Consider the following 21770-nt stretch of genomic DNA (forward strand, 5'->3'; position numbering starts at 1 on the left):
GTCTGATGATTGAGAACAAGTACAGTAACACCAATCAGTACTCAAAATATCTGCATGATATTCCTAACTTTTATGACATATCTCTTATTATTATAATGAAATACTAAATTTTTGTTAGTGGTTATATTATTTATTGTGTTGTAAAAGAAGTACTTCTGGTGTGTTTGCATGCATGTGTGTGTGTACCATGAGTCAGTGGACCATAGAAATTCTACACAAATGAATCTTTCTGCAACTATGAAATAAGTATTTCCACTGATAAATCCCAAAGTCATCTTCTTTCTTCTCATTGGATAGTGTGAGAGAGAACACATGTGTTTTCAGAAATTTTTGATCTCTCTTTCTCCTTTTATTTATATATATGTACTTACATAAATTTATAATTGACTATACGTAATATATAGATGATAGAAAGACAGATACATAGATGGTAGATAAAGGTTTAGAGATAGAGATGTCTTGAGACTGTACACATAAGTGAAATAAATCAGACTTGCAGGTGTAAATATAGTATTGTCTCCCTAGTATAAAAAACTAAAGGAGGGGCTGGGGATTTAGCTCAGCGGCATAAGCGCCTGCCTTGCAAGCAGTCAGTCGTGAGTTCGATCCCCGGTACCAATAAAAACTAAAAAGACAAAAAAAAAACCAACCAAAACAACAACAACAACAACAAAAAATTAAAGGAGTAAATAAGATCCAAAATGTACAATGAGTTTTGTGAAAATGAAAGATAAATAAAGTGCTCGAAAGGAAAAAATAACTGGGTTAGGGAAAAGGAGAAAAGAAATAAGGGAAAAGATTATATGCATGTGTGTGTGTGTGTGTGTGTGTACAAGACAGATAAGTAGGCTACTGATCTTTGTTACTTCAAAAAAAAACCAGTTTGTGCTTTCATTGATTGTTTGATTATTTTTATGTCTCAATCTTATTTGAACAACTACGCTGAAGATAACAATATGCTATATATTAACAATATGCTGTATATATATGCAATATAGTGTTAATATCCTGTTACTTCACTTTGAAATTTTGTATCGTTTTAATTTTTTGTTTATTTTTTTAAAAAAAATTATTAAGTTCCTATCTAAATTTAATTTTTTATTTAGTTATATATGATGGAAGACATAGAAAAAATACAAATAATTTTGCAATAAATGTCAAAATTTTTTCAAGATAGACTAAAAAACTTTGCAAATAATTTCCATGTTTGAGTATGATGTACAATAAATGTAGACCTTAATAAAGTATATTTTGATAAGTAATTTCAAACTTTCCGTGGAAAATCTTTGGAAAAACATCCACACTGCATAGGTATTTTAGAGTGTGCACGCTTATAGTTAAAGAGTTCCCTTGTTTGGGGCATGATCTGCAGTTTTGAGAATCATAACTCTACTGACAAAGGGAAATCGGCTTCACCTCAGGATCAAGACTAAAGATACAGCCTCTTTGTCTTGTTACTTACCTATAAAGAAGGATAGTATGCAAGTATAGATTAAACATTGCAACAACCTCCTGGGAAGCAAATCACTTTGTTTTCCAAGAAAATAAGATGACACTCCATAGTGTCACATACTCATGCCTATAGATGACAAACAGATATTACACCTCTTTGACAAGTTAATAAGGCATAAACTAGTAGACAAGATTCTTTCTCTACAGATTTCTGCTGCTGCATTTATAGTATGTGAGCATCCCACATCCTCCATACTCCACTCAACTCTTCATGCTCTCAAATGCCAGCACCTCTGACACATGAGACTCTCACTGTGACCTTTCTCATTATAGATTCCTCTTGTCATCCACACTGTCCTCATAGATTACACTTCTTCCCCTGATGCTGCTTTTCTGTAAAGAACAGAACTTCAAGCGTTAATCTGAATGGGGGTGAGGGCTCTTTCTGCCTTCTGATTATGAAGGTACATTATTATTCTTGAAGAGCCCCAATGCAGCTAAGTTGTTTCTAAGGATACTCTTATATTTAAATAAAAGTCTTCTTCTTTTAGTGATTACACCTGTAATCTACATAGTTCTATCAGCCAACACGTCCTTAACTTTCCTCTTCCTGACATCTTTCCCTCACAATTTTAAGCTGTTGCACCACTATCTTCATTCCTTCCCTTTTTGATGTTACCTATTTTTGGCAAGTAAGTATGGGCAAATCTCCTCCATCTCTGAAAGTCACAAGAAACAAAATCATCCTTCCTTTTGCTATAAAGCTTAGTTCTTGTCTCTTCCCCAACACCTAGGGTTGAACTTGCTCACATTCTTTGTCACCTTTACCTTCCAACTGCAGTTTGGTGTTAGACCCACCATTTAATCTCATCCATTCCTCAAAACTAACCAAAGACCCTTTAGGCCTTTTATCACTGCTTCCTCCACATCATTGGCATTTACTGAAATTCAAACTCGCAACTCTTTAACTTGGTATCTGGCACCATAACTTCTCCATTTCCCCATGTCTTTGGCTACATTATCTCAATAAGTGTTGGTGGTCTCCACAGAAATTTAAAATTTTACATTATAAGTGACCAATATTTATAATTTATAATTGAGAACAAGTAAATAAGGAAAATTTAGAAAGCATTAACAGTCCTCAGAATGACATCATTAGGCACATTCTAGATGCGGTCAGTCTGCCCAAAATCCTCAGATGGCCCTTCCCAAAATACATCCCTACTCATATGAAGAGCTTCTTGTCTCCAAAAAAGAGCTGCACCACAGACAAATAGCTAACACAATGGGAGACTATCAACCTATAAAGCATTCATACCCTGCTGGATAGTGTTATTAAAAAGTTTCTGCACGTCAAAAGAAATCTCTAGCATAGTGAAAAGGAAACCCACAAACTGGGAAAAAATTTTAGTGAACTGTCCCTCAGATAAAGAATTTCTGTATAAAACATATAAAGAATTTTTAAAAGTCAGACCCCCAAAATTCAAAGATCGAATCAAAAAATGGGCATCTTTGATGAATACAGAATTCTCAGATGAAGAAATACAAATGGCAAATAAATACATGAAAAAATGTTCATCATCATTAGTCATTAGACAAATGCAAATTAAAACCACACTGAGATTTCAACTAACTCCTGAAAGAATGGCCAGGATCAAGAATACCATCAACAACAAATGCTGGAGAGGCTGTGGGGAAAAAGGAACTCTCCTGTATTGTTGGTGGGAGTGTAGAGTGGTGTAGCCTTTGTGAATATTAGTCTGGGGATTTCTGAGAAAGGTGGGATTGGAAATCCCTTTTGTTTAAGCTATTCCACTTCTAGGCATATTCCCAGAAGAACTGAAAGTATCGTACCACAATGATATATGTGAATCCATGTTTATAGCAGCATAATTTGTAATAGCCAGATCTTGGAAACAACCTGAGTGTCCATCAACTGAGGAATGGATAAAAAAGTTTTGGTATTTTTATACAATGGAGTACTACTCAGCCATAAAGAAGGATCACATTGAGATATTTATAAATAAATGGTCACAGCTTGATACCATACTCACAAGTGAAATAAGTCAAACTCACATATATAAATACTGAATAGTTTCCCTAGTTTAAGAAATGAGAATACCTAAAAGTATGTGGTAATCATGATTCCCCATTATATTGCTTAAAGCCTTATCATGTTTTCACTCATTAATTGGAATGGTTTTACTCTGGGTTGTTTGATTTTATTGTCTGTGATAGTATGAAGAGCAATTTTGAAGAAAATAAGACACAATAATACCTAGCGCTGATTTAATATCATCTTGTTTTGAAGTCTCATCAAGGTGTTGTTCTTCTGTCTCCATTGCTTTTATCATCTTGTATCTTATTGGATTCTATCATATGTGATAGTATAAACAAAATTTTTTATTGGCAAAGAAATAATATAGAAACCATTGTTCATTTTCTTTTAGCTGGTTCTAAATACCCTGTAATACTTTCATTCTCTTGAATAGTTTCACAATTTCTTGATACATTTGATGCTATAGTATATGAAGTTATACTCAAGTATTTTAAGGAAAGAGACACTATGGTAACTACTATTATGTCAGGTTATCTGGTGTTGAAACACGATGTTGCTTAAATTGTTCTGTTCTGACCTGTGTTGTTATGTCCTCTTTTATCTCAGTCTCCCCTTTTTTAAAATTATTTTTTAATTAAGGGAAAAATAAATTAAAAAATAGCAGGATATATTATAGTAACTTTTTTGTTTTCCTATTAACCTGATTTGAACATCTGTATTGCTCTCATGATCTTGTATTGACTGACTTTACTTTATTCTGTTTTGTTTGATAGTATCAAGTTTGAGGGTATAGGCAACTACTTTGAAGGCAAAGAGATTCACTATGATGCCCATTCTGGCTCGACTATTATCTGCTTTTGAAGTCCAGTAGGGTCTACAATGTTTAGGCTTTATTGTTTTTGTTCTGTACTGTTTTGTTCAATTTTATTATACCTGATGATATAATAAGATAGCAAGATGCATTATGGTAACCATTGTTGATCACCTGGTATTCTATTTTCACATCATGTACTATGTCCATTCTTTTGTTTTGACTGACTCTATTTTGTTTTGTCACATTTGGTTTTATTCTTTTCAAAAAAAGTAATAAGAACTGTGGGAGTAATAAAACCCAAAATGTGTAATAGTCATTATAAAAAAGACAGGAAAAGAAAGTGTTCTAAAGGGTATAACTGCATGTATATTTAAGTGTGTAATATATAAAACTGTATTACTAAGTTTTTGTTGGATCATTGAATACAACTGTTTGCAGTCTCACTGTTTGAATTTCTACTCTGTATGTTTTAATTTTGGAACTTGAAAAACTGTTTCTAAGATGACAATATGTAATCTATTAATTAGTGATTTCTTACTTTTTATTTTTTGAAATTCTGTATTACTTGTGTCCTTTTACTGTTTTTTTTTTGTTTTTGTTTCTCTTTAAATAAAAAAAAAATAAAATGGTATTCTTGTGTATTTTATTTTTCATGTCAATTAGCATTTGTTTTATACAGTTGGGTACTCCTGTATTGGGTGCATATATATTTACAATTATTGGTTCTTTCTCTTGAATTTTTTCACTAATAAGTATGTAGTGACCTTCTTTATCTCTTTTAATCATTTTAGGTTTGGAGTTCACATTGTCTGCAAACAGAATAGTTACTCCTTTTTTCTGGCTTCCTGTTGCATGGAATATTGTTTTGCATCCTTCGTCTTTTAATCTATGAGTTGCCTTTTGGGTTAGATGTGTTTCTTGTATACAGTGTATTGTGGAATTATGTTTCTTGATCCATTCTGTCAATCTATTTCTTTAAATAGGTGAATTGTGGCCATTTACATTAATGGTTATAATGGATATGTAGTGGCTCGACTTTGTCATGTTATGTTTCTGTTGTTGGGTTTCTGATTTTCTCCCTTTGCTTAACTGCTTGCCTTACCTGGTGGTTTCCACCTGTTGTTGTTCTGAAAATTGTGATCATTTTTATCTCTATCTGGTATGTTTTTTTAGAATTCTTTGTATGGTTGGTTTGATTGATATGAATTTCTTCAGTTGTTCTTGGCATGGAATTATTTTGTTTCTCCATTAAATTTGAAAGAAAGTTTTGCAGAGTACAATAATCTGGGTTGATGACTGTTTTCTATCAGGGCTTGATATCATTCACTCCAGGCTCATCTTAACTTGAGGACTTTTGCTGAAAAGTCTGCCATGATTCTAATGAACTTTGCCTGATAGGTGAGTTGTGTCTTTTCTCTAACAGCTTTTAATATTCTCTGTTATTGTTGTATGTCTGACATCTTAATATTATATATTTGGGTATAGATTTATGTTAGTTGTGACTGTTTGGCATTCTATCTGACTCATTTATCTACATATCAGGTTTTTGCCCATGTTTGGGAAATTTTGTGCTCTTACTTCTGTATATAGTTTACTGATGTCATTTGCATTGACTCCTGCATCTTCATTGATGCTTATTAGTTTTATATTATTTCTCTTGGCATCCTGTTGAAGTTGCTAAATTGTTATTTCATGCTGCTTTGTTATATTTTTAAAAGTTCTACCCTTTCATGATTGCTAGCTATGACCATGAACTCAGGCCCAAAACTGTATCCTCTGCTTCATTTAAATGATTTTGACAGTTTTTAATAGCATTTTTGTCTTTGGAATCTCTTTGAAGTTGTTTCATGGGTTATGCTTGTTTTCTATATTATTCATTCAAGGTTTCAGGGGTTCTTTGTCTTAATAATAATTAAAGTCCCAGACATACAGCATAAAAACAGAATGCTAACGCTTCCTGTACTTTTAAAATCTATTTTTTCTCTAGATATGATAAGCAACTCCTTTACTAATGTTGTATATTCTATCTTTACATGAGAGATTACTTCTAATTTGATTTCTTCTATAACTTTATGGATTTGCATCTTTGTTTAACTTGCTATCTTTTCAGAGATTTCTGGTGTATGACTTTTAAAGACTTCTATTTCAATGTCTCCTGTACTTACTCCTGATGGGCTAGATGTTTGACATTGCATTTTACTTTCATGTTTTGTCATTTTCACCTTTTGGACTAATATTTGGTCTTTCAATCCTACTAGTCTCAACTGTGAGTAGTGTGTGTCTTAGGACCCTAATGTGTGATTGATATTTGTCTGGTTGCTGGGTACCATAATGAAGTAGATGGCCAGCTACCTGAATTTCTGCTGCAGGGCCTTTTTGTGAGTCCTATATTCTTCCTGGGCTGACTAGCCTAGGAGTATTGATGTACATCAAACCTTAGTTGCTGCTGTTACTATGTCTTCAGGTGTTCCAGGTCAGCAGATCTTCCTGTCTATAGTATTTGTCTTAGCTGAGACTCTACTGTGTCAGTGGTTGTCTCATAAGCCCTTTTACCATGAGTGGAGTTGTTTCTGTGTACTGACATTGTTATTTAAAAAACTTTCAAACTGTTACAAAGGAGTTTGGAAATGTTTGGAGATGCAAGAGAAACCTCAAAATTTTGTAAGCTGAATTTGATGAGAGCTTCTTGTCACAGCTGTGAAGCCTGGAATGATCATGCAAATTTGGTCTATACAGGCCTGGCTTAGGAAGCAGATGCTTGAATTAGAGCCCATATGTATTATGCTATGAAGAAAATTTCAATTCATTGTGCTCATGTGCTGACAGTTTCCAAAAAATCAACATTATTGGTAGTGCAAAAGTTAATATTTCTCAGAAAATTTCACCATAGTTCAATGTTTAAAGTGTGGCATTGGGACATCTAGGAAGATGGAGAAGGAGGCAGCAGAGAAAACAGTCTCTCTGAAAGATATCATCTAGAGATGGGCATATGCCATTGTGAGGAAAACAATAAGGAAGGAAGTAGGTCCCTTGGACCCAGAAAGAGACTGAAGTCTGAATTGAAGCCCACAGAGAGAGAGCAAAAAGAAAAACTTCATTGAAGAAGAGAGCTATAGCTGGTGACACTTGCCTGGAGCCAGACTCACTGCATGAGGGGAGCTGTTGGAACCTGGGGACATGTGGTCATGGTGATAGTGGTGGCTGTCAACTCCAGAGGCCTCTGCAGAGAGATTTGGCAGTGGAGAAGAGCTGTGGATGTGGAGGACTGCACTGGCTGGCTGTGAGTGCAGAGGACTTGGTCCTCCAGTGGGAGACAGCAATTGGCCTAGGGCCATTTTGGAGTTGAGCCAGATAAGCCTAGAATCAGAACTGCTTCCAGCTTCCTCCAGCAGCTTCTAGCTGGATATAGTTTGTGGAATATTCTTATACTGTGGTGATCCCAATGAGCCTGGTATCAGGGCAGGCCTGCTACAGTTGCATGTTACTCCAACATAAAGCAGTTCCTGGCTTGAAGGAATGCAGTGGCATGATTCAGGATGCTGTCTCCACAGGCTGTCTACTAGTGAATCCGGAGAGAATCTTGAAAGTGGACTACTTTTTTTGTTTTGTTTTTCTTCTCTTCTTGTATGTTTTATTCAATTTGTTTCTATTTCTCCTTTATTATTTTCTCTCTCTCTTTTTTTTTTTAGTGTGAGTGTTGTTCCTAAGCTTCTGATAGGCATAGGTTTCTTCTGTTTTACCTTTTTTCTCTTCCAGTTCTCTTTACCTTCAGTCTTCTACATTAGTTTCCCAAAGTTGGGGGATCCATCTTTGTCCTCCATCCTACTTTCTTTTCTCCACTTCTCTGTTTTCTTCTTCATTCATTTTGGATCTTAACTCCTAAGGACAGAATTGGCATATTAAAAATTTATGTATTGTATAATAATTGTTTTGCATTCTGTTATGCTGTTAAAAATTCAGTCCATGTGGTTAAAAATGGCAATGTAGAGACTGGCTCAGTGTATTTTCTTATATACTGTGTTTGATGCTACTGGTACCACTACAGCCAAAATTGACATAACTATTCTAAATAATTGTTGGCCCTGATAATCCATAACTATGATTGACTCTGGGTCACAGAGATGTGGCATAGTGCCCAAGAATCAGGGACCAAGCCAGGTGAGTAATATCTTTTCATTGCCAAAACACTTAGAAAGTAGGATCTTTCAATAGACTCAGAACCCAAAAAGCAGCTACACCTGAAAGGTACTTCAGAGAAGTGATCATAATCTGGGTGTCCTCAACACAACCAAGAAAGCAACTCACCATAGGCAACTAACAAGTATCACTCCAGAAATTAATCTGAAAAAGAAAAGAGATGAGAAGACACTTAAACAAGACCCAATCTGAGACACCCAGTCCATAGGCAAAGGAATAGATAGTCTTATCTCAATCTGATAAAAGCCATTTTGGCAAACCAACAGCCAACATCATACTAAATGGACAAAACTGAAAACTTTCACTCTAAAATCAGGAACAAGACAAGAATGTCCACTGTCTCCACTCTTATTCTACATAGTCTTAGAAACTTTAGCCAGAAAAATTAGACAATACAAAGAAATAAAAGGAATAAAGGTAGGAAAGGAAGTTAAAGTATCCATATTTGCAGATGACATGATACTTTATTTAGAAGACCCCAATAATCTCTACCAAAACACTTCTAGATTTAATAAGCAAATTCAGTAATGCAGCTGGTTACAAAATCAACACTCAAAAATCAATAGCCTTCTTGTACATGAATAAACAAACTCACTGAGACAGAAATCAAGGAAACAATACTTTTTACAATAATATATAAAAAATGAAATACTTCTGTGTTGAAAACTATAGTACTCTGAAATAAGAGATTAGCAGGGGATATTAGAAAATGGAGAGATATCCCATGTTGTTGAGTAGGAAGAACCAATATAGTGAAAATTGTCATACTTCCAAACTGTTACACAGTTTCAAAGCAATCCCAATCAGATATCCAGTGGCATATCTTATAGAATTCGAGAAAATCATTCTAAAGTTCTTCTGGAATCAGAAGAAACCTAAAATAGCAAAAGCAATCCTGGTAAACAAAGACAAGACAGGGGACATCACAATCCCTGATTTGAGAGTTTACTATAAAGCTATGATGATAAAACGAGTGTGGTACTGCAAAAAAAAAAAAAAAAAAAAAAAAAAAAAAAAAAAAAAAAAAACCCTGACCCCAAGACCAATGAAATAGATTAATAGATGCAGAAATAACTATAGACATACTAAGCCACCTTATCTTTGACAAAGGTGCCAAACACATTCACTGGAAGAAAAATGGCCACTTTAATAAATGGTGTTCACAAAATTGACTTTCCACATGCTGAGGATAAAACTTGACCCAAATCTTTCACTGTGAATTAAACTAAAATCAGAATAGATCAAATATCTTAATATTAAAACAAAAACTTTAGATCTTCTGGAAGATAGAGTAGGTCACACTCTTTAAGACTTTGGTATAGGCAAAAACCTTATGAATGCACCCCAGATTGCATAGGATTTATCGCACAAGTATCAACAAATGGGATCTCACCCTGCTGAAAAGCTTTTAATAACAATAGAAACAACCAACAGAGTGAAGGGATAACCCACAATGTGAGAGAACGTGTTTGCCAGATGTTCCTCAGATAAACAATTAAGTATCAAAAAAATAAGTCCTCCCAGAATTAAAGACCCAATTCAAAAATGGGCATCTGAGACGAACACACACTTTTCAAATGAAGAAATTCAAACAGAAAATAAGTACATGAAGAGATGTTCAACGGCACTGGTCATTCAAGAGATGCAAATTAAAACAACACTGAGATTTCACCTCACCTCAGAAAAATGGCTAGTATTAAGAAATCAACCAGTAACAAATGCTAGAGGGGTTGTGTGGGAAAAGGAACACTTCTCTTTTGTTGGTGGGAATTCAGGGTGGTGCAACCACTGTGGAAATCAGTGTGGAGATTTCTCAAAAAACTAGGATTGGAAGTCTCATTTGACCCAGTTATTCCCCTTCTGGGTAACCTCCCACAAGAATGAAAGCATCATATCACAGTGATATATGTGTGCCCATGTTTATAGAAACACAGTTGATAATAGCTAGATATTGGAAACAACTTAAATACCCATCAGATGAGGAAGCTATAAAAAAAGATATGGTATTTCTATACAATGGAATACTACTCAGCCATAAAGAATGATAAAATGGATATATTTATAGGTAAATGGGTACACTTTGAAACATATTTATTAGTGAAGTAAATAAGATATGCATGTATAAACATCATATTGCTTCCTTAGTGTGACAAGTTAAAAATGTATATGTATATAAAATAGTTAAGATAGTTTAAAAGAGAAGATGCATAATAGCCTCTTTTGTCATCAGTAGGGCCTGTTTAGAGGTAAGTTGAATATCTGCCTTAACTGAACACCTCTGTATGTTCTACCTTCCCTTCTACAACTTGTCCCAGTTTTTTTGTCCCAGAGAGAATAACCTGAGCCAAAGCAATGACTCAGGTCACACCTGCCTTTACTTTAACTAACCTACTATGAGCCATTTTGAGTTGACTTTTGGATGTCCTAAGAAATTTTTCATTTGCTGTGAGGCTTGGGTTTTTTGAATGTGGGTATTGAGTTGGTTCAGTATATTTATTGAAGGTACAATCTTTTGTCTATTAATGGATTTTGCATCTTTGCCAGAAATCAATTGTCTGTTATGTGTGTATCTATTTTCAGATTTCATGTTGCTGTCTTGGTGGTTTGTCTGTCTTGATATCAGTGATGTTTTTCAGGATTGGGGTAACTTTGTGGTGAGTTATGGGACTGAGGAGGATTGGGGCTCTAATTTTGTCTCTTTATCAAAGTTGTTTAGACTATTCTAAGTCTTTTGTATTTGTACACAAATGTAAAAATCAAAATGTTAATTTTTATGAAAAATGATATAGGTATTTTGATAAAGATTTATGTTTTCTAATCTTTATTATTTTCTTCTATTTATTTTTGGTTTTATTCTGCCTTTTATTTCTAATTTCTTAAGGAAAGATATGAGGATATTTCATACCTTTATTCTTTTCTCATAAAGGCACTATAAATAAATAAAAGTAAAATATAAATAGAAAGTCTTCTAACCAGCTTGTAAAATCAAAGTGTGGCAATGATACTTCTGGCTATTTTCAGCAAGGTAAATGCTCAGAATTAGGAACAGAATTGATTTGAGAAATTTAGTGTTTCACCATAAAGGTTGCAGTGTTGGGCTGTGAAGAGAATGGTTGCAAAAAGCTTAACAATAATCTGATTAGTTTGCAATAGAACAATAGGAAAAGATGACTGAAGATATTTTAGGATATGTAACTCAAAATCAAGGATGCCAAAGTGTAAAGATAAATTTTTCAAAGACTAGTTTGAGAATAGAGTCACAGGACCCTATGGCTGAGAAAGGCCATATAGGGAATTGTTCTCCTGGGATTTGTTCATAGTTCTTACCCACTAGGGCAGTTGGGTCCTCTGCAACCATGATCAAAGCAGCCTAGACTACTGATCGAGATGGTGAGAGACTTTGGCATCATGACATGGTTCTGGTTATATGGACATGCAAAATGCAAGTGTGTGGGGTTAGGGAAACTTCCTCCTGTATTTCAGAGGAAGACCTTGGAAATCTGGTCCTATGCCCTTGAGGGTATAATTGGTGAAACTTTGAATGCTAACTTGGAAGTTCAGTAGAGACTCCAAACCTGAAAATACTAGGAATATGGAACATAAACTATGAAAGTCAAACAAGTTGAGCAGAACCAACACATGTGAAAGGTTATGAGGTCTGCAAATAGTGATTCCAAGGGATTCAGGCCACACAAGCCTTTTGAATTTGATGTCTTGTCACAACTCGCTCTAGGTGCTAAATATGTAATTATAGGATTTATTGATTTCCCTTCTGGGTTTTGATCTTGGTTTTGTTTGATTTCTTACTACTGGTTTGTGATTTCCTTCTATAAATGAGTATTTATCTTGTGCCAGTGTATGTTGGCATTACTTAACTTTATGATTTTTAAAGGTTCTCACAGGTAAGATTTTGCCTTGAATCTAGTTAGAATTTAGATTTGGCTTCAAACGTGCTGGTATTGTTAAAACTTTGGCAAAACTTACAGATGGACTAAATTAATTTTGTATAATAAGGTGGACATAAGTCATTTGGGATCCAGGAGTGACATGCTATGATTTAGATCCAGAATGTCTCTCCAAATACGTATACGTTGAATTAGAGGCCATGTGTGTTATGCTCTTGAAGAAAATTGATCTTCCTTTTGCCCATAATCTGAAAGCTTGCCGCAGAACCACATTATCAGGAGTACGAAAATTAGTCTTCTTGAGGAAATTTCAATGTATCCCAATGTTCAAAGTGTGGAACTGGTACTTTTGGATGGTTTCAGAAATAGGAATAAACTAATTTGAAAGGTTTGATGTTTCATGAGAAAAGTAGTGCTATTTTGGTTGAGGCTGTGACTCTGAGTATTGCAGTGGTTCTTTTTATGTACATTATATCACTTCTTCATCTCTAAAACAAATATAATTTTTAAAATAAAGTTTATTGGTACATTTTAGATATTTTATATATACAGAATGTTGTACTCTAAGAAAATAGCTTAGTTATATGTGTATTATAGCAAACCTGTATAGGGGCTTACTAAATGTGTTTGTTTTATCCTTTTTCCCTAACTGATATGTTAAGTGACCTAATTGATATGTTGAGCAACACTCTCCCCTGTAAAAAATTGCAAGAATCTCACCTAATTGATATGTTAACCATTGTTGCCCTCTACAAACTACAGAAGCTGTGCTAAAACAAGCTAACAAGGGTTGTTAATCACTGCTAGGTGCCTCTATTCTCCGCTAAAAAGCTAAGGAAAACTAGAATGGCAATTAATTTACATTTGTTTAAAGTAACCTGCTTGTGTGCAGAGAGATTTGCGTGTGAGTTTAACCCTTTACCCTGACCTTGACACATTACCGCCGTTTTCTGTTCTATATGGCGCCTTATTGCCTCCCTCTCCCCTCACCTATCTATCTAGGCCATAAAAAATTTGGGTTTCTGGTGACCTCCCCCCGACCCGGTGATGATCTGTCGTAAAATGAGCCTGCCCCAATTTTAAGAACTGCTTAGCTTAAAGAAATTACTGGGTAATACTATGGCCCAAACCCCAATCGGTGCTTTCCTTTTGTTCTGTATGTATCAAATGAGTTAGATATCAGGTCTTTATAAAACTTAAGTTCCAGCGTCTCATAACTCGTGACCCCTTCCCACTCACTAGCGAAGACAAGCTGTCCTGAGATAATTAACTCTCCACTTTCTTCTCCAAATATTGCTGCAGACGTGCCACTCTGAGATAATGTCAGTCTGCAGGATGGGAGTAATTTAAAAAAACACCAGGAACTCCCTAGATTGTCAGAGCTAAGTGGACAGCAATACAGTTTCCAGACTCGGGTCAACAAGTTTGATGGCTCTGCAGGTTTCTTTGTTTCTCTCCCCCCGCCCTTTCCTCCAGCCCCTTTTTAAAGTCCTCCCTTCAGCTTCTGGGGGACAGTCTCCAAATTGGTTCCCGGAGACTGGTCGCCAGGCCTGGAAATAAAGCCTTTGCCACTAAATTTTCGGTCTCTTGCCTCCTTGGATTTTATACTGGGGCCCAAGTTATAACACAGAATGATTAAATTTATCAGAGAATTTATACCTATATATGATCATTTCGGTTTACATCCATTTTTTGATTGTAAAAGTTTTATGTTTCCATTAAGTCAACTGTATGATATTGCACTGAGACAGAAAAAGAAGACATCCATGCTACTACCAAGAGCAACTACAAATTTCTTGTTCGGTGTTGTCCTTCAGCTGTTTTCTATGTATAGATTTTTGTTATATATATATATATATATATATATATATATATTATATGTTTTCATACATAAGTAATTAAAATTTATATGACACCTTGTGGTGTTGGGAAATTAACCAATTAACACATGATCCAAATCTTTTAGCCCAAGTTGAGAAAGTTCAGCTGCCTTCTCATTTTTAAATTTATAATTCTAAAATTTCATATTCAAATTAGTACCCTTTTGCTTGGTTGTTTTAATTTGCTTTTTTTTTTTTTTTTCTTTATTTCATTTACCCTGTACCCATGCATCGGGAGAAAGGGAGAGAGATAAAGATAGAGGAGAGAGAGAGAGAGAATGAGATTCCCTCTTGAATCTTCCCTCACAGCTTTCTGTCACCAAAAAAAGCATTTAAGAGCTGACTCTGAAATAGTTGCCATAACTGTCCCAAACCTTGTTTTGGTCCAAGCAGAAGTTTATATTTGATATCCCATGGGAAAATTATTGAAATTCCAAGTTAATTACAGACTACCTCTTCCAGTGTAACTCACAGTGAGAATAAGACACTAAGACATATTTATAATTATGTGAGCCAAGAGAGTCCTAAGTCCAACCAAGACAGTGGATTGCCTTAACCCAGAGCCTAACCCTGATTTTATTAATTCATGAAGAAGGGAGTGGCTTGAGAATGAGTGACTGTGAGAAAGGCTGAAAATACACGAGCTGGGCTAGGTAGGAGTCCTGAAGCACCTCTGAAATATGCATAGGGAAAGATATTCAGAAATGTTAATTCACATAACACATCTGAGATAGCATCTAATGTTTTGGGGTCTGTGTTTCAACTCTGATGTGTAAACTTTTCTGCTCTGGGAACTCACAGCCTCTTATTTCAAGGCTCAATCCAGGTGTACATTCCTGCAACCATGGCTCTTCACCCTGTCCAGGTTCAGCCAAAATTGAGATAACTGCTCTTTATTTAAGGAGAAGCATTCAGGTGGTCCTCCACAGCTTACAATGATGTATGACAAAAATCTATTCCTATGTCAGTCTGTATGAGTGGATAAATGGACAGAAATGTAGCTCCATGAATAATTAGAGGCAAATGTTAAAGTTCTTTAAAAGTATACAGTAGCCTCTTTTCAATGTTCTAAACTACCATGCATCATGTCAATTTCCATTTCTAGGCTTTTTTGGCTGAAAGCTTCGTGTATTGGGTGAACAATTAAAGAGCATTACCAATGTCAATTTAAATAAGTAACTGGTTGTTTGAAGGATTTTTGTTTGATGTGGCAAAGCAGAAAAATCTCTGTGCAGAGGCTTGTTTCTGAGGGCAGATTTTGAGCTCTGATTTTGAGCTGTTTTCTTGAACCCACACAGACACTTTGTAGTTTCCTGAGCTTCAGAATAGAGCAGGGAAGTGCATGCTGGCATGTTTTTTCCTGTCTACCCCCCAAGCCCTGCCCCAAGCCCTGTAGAATCAGTTTCTTATCTTATTTGCCTTGGGGCACAATCCTCTAATGTCTCTGCAGCTGGTTATCAGGAAAGGACTATTTGCCCTCCCACTGGGATATCTGTGAGGCTTCTGTGAGTTCTCAGAGTTCAGCTGCTGGGCCAGGGCAGATTTCAAACCCTTGTGGGCAGATAAGGTCTTCATCAGCCAGAGATGTTGAGGGAGACACCAATAACTATGCATTCGGAAAAGCCAGGAGGGCAAAAATAATCTGTTTGTCTCTAGGTTCATCGGGTGTCCTTAACATCCACGGGAGGGTTTTTGTCCCTGTTCAATGGGCAGCTAAGCTCCCGCACTCCTCTACTCTTATGGCAAAGGTGTCCTCACTTGGCCAACACAGATAAGCTGTCATCTGTACCCTACTGGATCCGGAAGTCCAGCGCGCCCTGCACAGCTCGTGCCCTGCTGCTCACCTTGCATCCATCTACCAATCTCTGGTCCTTCAGCCCCTCCTCTGCCTGGCTGACCCAGGTTCACCCTGTGGTGAGTGCTGGCCCCTGAAGGGGCATTTGAGCCCTCTGGGGAAGGGAAGGGGCTGTAGGCCGGTTCCTGTGTCTACTCAGAGGAGCAGGAGGGCAAGAGGGGACCCACAACCCTGGCTAAGACTGGGAGGAGAGAGGAGGCAGCCCTCTCCAGGCACTCAGGGAGGTCTGCGGGTTGCACAACTGGAGCAGCCAAGTCAGACCCCCCCACTCCCGGAACCATAGTCGCAGATATGTAAGAGACTGAGGCCTTGTGATAGCTCTGACCCCGGAATAAAACACAAGGAACCAAGAAATTAAAATTTGGGGAGCAAAGGCTTTATTTTGGGCCAGGCCTGGTGACACAGCCTCCAGGAGCCAATATGGAGACTGTGGGCTTTACAGCTACAAAGGTTGCCATTTAAAAGCCAAAAACCCCAGGAATGTTGCCAACTTTGACTCAGTTTGATAACTTCCTTGTAGTTAAACATTTCTTAAGGACAGCACATTGTATTGCAGATAGGCTGAAGGGTGTGGGGGAGGGGGCGGAATTACAAGAAACTGAAACTTAAAGCTTTTATGGGAAAGGGAGACTTAACCTAAGAATGGGGAGAGGAGGGAGATTTACAAGGAGCTGAAACTTAAGTCTTTACTGGAGATAGAATTTTAATCTCTATTGAAATGACGCATACAGAAAAGGAAGGGGGCACATTGGTTAGAACTAGGTTACAACAGCCTGAGGGTTCACTGAACCGGACAGTTTAGGGCAACTTGGAAAGGATAGCACAAAAGACTCCAGTACAGCACAGCTGCTTCCTGTCATTAGGTGGAAGCTGCCCTTTAGGTACTGTTTAAAAGATTCCATGGCTCCTCTCAACTTTAAACAATTTTTTTTTTTAAATCAGTGAGTGTTGAGCTCTGCCTCTGAGCCCTGGTGTTCTGAGATCTGAGCCCTTGGGGATCCAGCCAGTGAATAAATCTGGGCCAAATGTGTGGAGGGAAAGGTCCCTGTGTTTTGTGTGTACGCTTTGTTAGAAAATAACATGGTGCTCAATACAGATGAATGAGTCTGTCTCCCTTCAGGGATTCCTTTGAAAATGACTATGAAATAGATACTGACTATTCTGTGTGTGGGGGGTGGGGCCAGCTGGAAGTGTAACCCTCTTGCTTTCCTGCAAATGTGTAAAGATAAAAATAGTTGACATAGGATGAGTGGAAACTTACTCAGCAGAAAGCTACCACGTTGAAGGATCAATTTAGTAACAATAGTATTTTGAAGGAATTGACTAATCAGTTATGTTTTTTTATCACAGAACATGAAGTTTGGTTGTTTTACTGCAGTTACTGATTCCCTCTGTATATTTTGTGGATTACTGAGTTTTAATAATTAATTATAAAAATAAATCAGCTTATTATAATTCTAATTACAGTAATATTTAAAAGTTTGAACAAAGCAAAAAGATCAACATATTAGAATGTAAATCTATCAGTATTTTGCATGTTTTGTTTTCTAGAATAATGGTAGAAATGGAAAACTCTACTTTTTTCATAAAAACATATACATTCATAGCAAAAGCAAATATTAGGTATCTTTATTCTAGGCCCTGGAAGTTATTCAAATATTCCTTTTGAACATGTTATTAACACATGCATGCAAAATCTATTTCTGTACTTAATGTCATTAAGTAACTGTGTTATGTATGTGAAGCATTTGAGGTGATCATAAGCATGATAAGTGCATGATAAAGTACAATGTGGAGTGTAAAGGTGGTTATACCTGTATGGGCGTAGGTCAGCCCTTCCTGTGATGAAAGCACCTCTATAGTCAGTCTGCCACTAGGTCACAGGTTGAGCAGGCTGGAAATTGTACTATAACAGGGACTCAGTGTTGGTTTCTGCTAATGGCATCTTAGGCATTCAGCAGTTGCTGTAGCCACATCAGCCATAGTGAGAGGAAGTCCATGTTGCTGAGCCCATCCATAACCTTTATCCCTGTCACTCTGGGCACTTCATTCATGAACCCTTTGGGTAATGAGAAGGTTTGCTGAAGAAAAGTGTTGACTGCTATTCACAGAATGGTTCATTTTATCCAGTTAATTATTGAAGTCCTTTTATGCTGAGTTCAACTTTTGATGAGTATTTACATGACACAAATATCTTTATATCATTCATTCATATGGAGAGGCCTATACTTTTAACTTTTCCCCAAATATCTCTGTCATCAGTTTTCAGTGATGTTCTTCTCCAAGTCCTTCACCATTTAGCCAGACAACTGATGACAGCTCATCAATCAGTATGTAGCTGCACATTGGTCTGTTTTTTCTTCCAGGCAAAGTGTATGACCAGGTGTTCTGCCTACTGTGAAGATTTCTCTTCACCACTGTCCTTCATGGATGTCCCGAAAGAAGCTGTAATGCTATAGCTGTGCACTCAGTGTTGCTGCATGATGTGCAAAAGCATGTGTAAAGCAGGCCCTACTCTTCTCTTCCTCAGTCAGCTGACTATATGGAACATGGCGTGAAACCACAGATTCATACAGGGAAACATAACAGGAGTAAGATCCATGGGCCTCCAGAAAACTGCTTCTTGGAAAACCTACTTGTGACTTAGACCTGCTCAGGCTCAATCACATGTGAATATATCACTTTCATTTAACCATGGCCTATTGCTGTGTATATCCCAAAATATGAATCGGTAAAACAGATACTCATCTCATGATTGGCAGCTCATGTTTCATGATAAACTTGTGTCTTGTGGTCCAGAGTTCAGTTTCCCTTAAGGCCCAGACCCTGGCAGACCAGGAATTGAGTTTCAAAAGGGAGGGTACTTGTCTGTTGATGAATAGGGCCTTGCTCCAAAATTCTAATGATCTTACTGCAATTCACTTAAGGAGGTTTTGGAAAAGACTCCAAATGGCATCCCTATCTGCTACTGAAACCTCAGTAATCTTGCATCTGCTGGATGGTCTTGCTCCAGTGGTGTAGTAGCCTGCATCACTGGCTAGATCTATTGTAGAGCCTTCCTCTGGGGGCCACTCAAATAGTAGCTTTACTAGTCACTCCTTAAGGGGCTGGGGTAAAACAGCTAGATGTGGGGTGGGTTGACACCAAAATTCATATAGTACTATTAGACTTTTATGATTTTGGGGGAGCCAGATGCAACAACTTATACTTTATCTTAGACAGAATGTCTCTTGTGCTTGAAACCACTGGCCTCCTAAAAATTTCACTTAGTAGAGGGATCTTGAATTTTCATTGGATTTATTTTCCATCCTTTGGCACACAGATGCTTTCTTAAAAAGTTAAAGTGGTTGTTAACACCTACTCACTTGGTCCAATTAGTATATATCAAATATATGATGGATCATTTTGATATTCTGTGAGAGAGAAAGATCCCTTGACCTAAGTCATAGCACAGGGCTGAGGAATTAATATAACCCTGATAAAGGACAGTGAATGTGCACTGCTAACCTTGGCAACTGAAAGCAAATTATTTTTGGTGAGCCTCACATGTACCATAAAATATATTTTAATATTGATCAACCCATTGTCACTTATTGTCCTGTTTTTTTTTTTTTTGAATTCTGTGTATTATAAGACCTACAAGTACTTGGAAATTAAACAATGTGAGTTCTGCATGGCATATTTACTTACAAGATGGGAGATTACAAGACAGTTCTGTCCACATTGATTTACCCATGGATACCAGCTCCACCTGAGAGTGCTTTAAACCTTATTGCATTTCTTTTTTTTTTTAAAGAGAATAAAATAATTAAATAAAGAGAATAAAACCTAACAAACCAGAACAGAATAAGGTCAATCACAGCAAAACAATCAAAGCTGTATAGTAGTTTAAAACGTGATCATGGGAAATCAATAATGGCTACCATGCCTCATAATAGCTGCCCATACCGTCAGACATAATAAAATCAAACAAAACAGAGAAAAACAATAAAAAAACAATGAAAATGATACCAGGCTGCAATATAAGATAATAGGAAATCAACAATGGCTATCAAAATGTATCTTGTTATCTTCAAGACAGCTGCCCATGCCATGAGACTTATTAAAATCAAACAAAAAACCCCAGAGTAAAACCTAATAAAACAAATGAAAATGATAGAGGACTTCAAAACAAGGTAATTGGAAACTAACAGTGGATATCACCTTCCCTTTTTAGACATTTCCTCCAATTCACATTCACAGTATCTATTGTACATTCTGGATCACACTAACTCCTTTAGTTTTTTATAGGAGGGAGGAAACAAGATGTTCTGCCACATGAGTCCACACCATTTTACCCATGAGCATTATCTCAAGTTGCATCCATTTATCTCCAAGAGCCTCCAGATTATCCTTATTTATAGCTGAGTAGCTTTTCATTGTATAAGAATGCCATAACTTCCTTATCCATTCTGCAGTTGAAGGGCATGCTGCCCTGCTTTTTTCTAGTTCCCTGTTGTACAGCACATTGTTTTCTCTCTTGACTTTCAGTCTATGAGTTTTTTTTTCAAGTTAAATGTGTTTCTTGTATACAATGTATTAATGGATCTTGTTTCTTTATCCACTTTGCCTGTATTTATTTATTTATTTATTTTATTTATTTATTTTGGTTGAGGCCATATACATTAATGGTTATGACCAACATGTACTTGGCTTATGTCTGCCATGCTATTTTCCTGGTATTGGCTCCTCACTTTTCCCCTCTGTTCAGTCGTCTGCCCTGCTTAGTGATTTCTTTCTGAAGTTGTTCCTGGAAGCATGGTCATCTTTATCTGTGTCTAGAATATCCATCAGTACTGTTTGTAGGGTTGGTTTGGTGGTCATGAATTCCTTCAGTTGTTCTTTGTCATGAAAGTATCTTATTTCTCCATTAATTTTGAAAGATAATTTTGCAGGGTACATCAGTGTGGTTTGGAACTTGTTTACTTCAGGATTTGAAACACTTCAATCGAAGCTCTTCTTGACTTGATGATTTGTATTGAGAAGTGTGTCATGATTCTGATGGGTTTCCCTTTATAGGTGATCTTTTTCTTTTCTCTAACAACTTTTAATGATCTGTTTTTGTGCTGAATTTCTGGACTCTTGATTATTATAAGTCTGGGTATACATTTATTTAAGTATGGTTATTTGGAGTCCTATATGCATCACCCATCTGCATGTCCAATCCTTTTCCCATGCTTGGGAAGTTCTCTGCTATTAATTTTGTATATATGACAACATAAATGTCTTTTTATGACATTTGTGTTGATTCATGCTTTTTCTTGATCCATTATGCCAGTCTGTTTCTTTTGATTGGTGAATTACATTGTTGGTTATAACAGATATATTTTGGCTTATCTTTGTGATATTATTTTTCTGTTGTTGACTGTTTGTTTTCACTTTCTATTTACTTCCTTTACTTTCCTAGTCACTTCATTGTATTTCCATTCATAGGGTGGTGATCTCTATTACTTATTTTTAGAATATCTTTAATAATAATTTGTAAGGGGGTTTTGTGGTCATAAATTTCCTCAATTATTCTTTTCCATTAATTGTGAAAGATAGTTTTACAGGGTACATTGATCTGGGT

At 36.4% G+C, this 21770-nt stretch overlaps 1 protein-coding gene and 1 pseudogene across 1 annotated transcript in view; both read left to right on the forward strand.

The window, feature by feature from the left end:
- Positions 1 to 21770, forward strand: part of LOC106027768 (thyroid hormone receptor-associated protein 3-like) — a 286224-nt pseudogene that overhangs the window by 158871 nt on the left and 105583 nt on the right.
- The window catches only part of LOC100717137 (broad substrate specificity ATP-binding cassette transporter ABCG2-like), a 73837-nt gene continuing 67810 nt past the window's right edge, over positions 15744 to 21770 (forward strand). Inside the window, exon 1 of the mRNA XM_063247249.1 lies at positions 15744 to 16221. The gene's annotated coding sequence lies outside the window, so the exon portion shown is untranslated. The remainder of the gene's footprint in view (positions 16222 to 21770) is intronic.

This window comes from Cavia porcellus, unplaced genomic scaffold, assembly GCF_034190915.1.
Source record: "Cavia porcellus strain 051 isolate PalLab524CR breed Dunkin Hartley unplaced genomic scaffold, mCavPor4.1 scaffold_4, whole genome shotgun sequence".
NCBI classification, from domain to species: domain Eukaryota; kingdom Metazoa; phylum Chordata; class Mammalia; order Rodentia; family Caviidae; genus Cavia; species Cavia porcellus.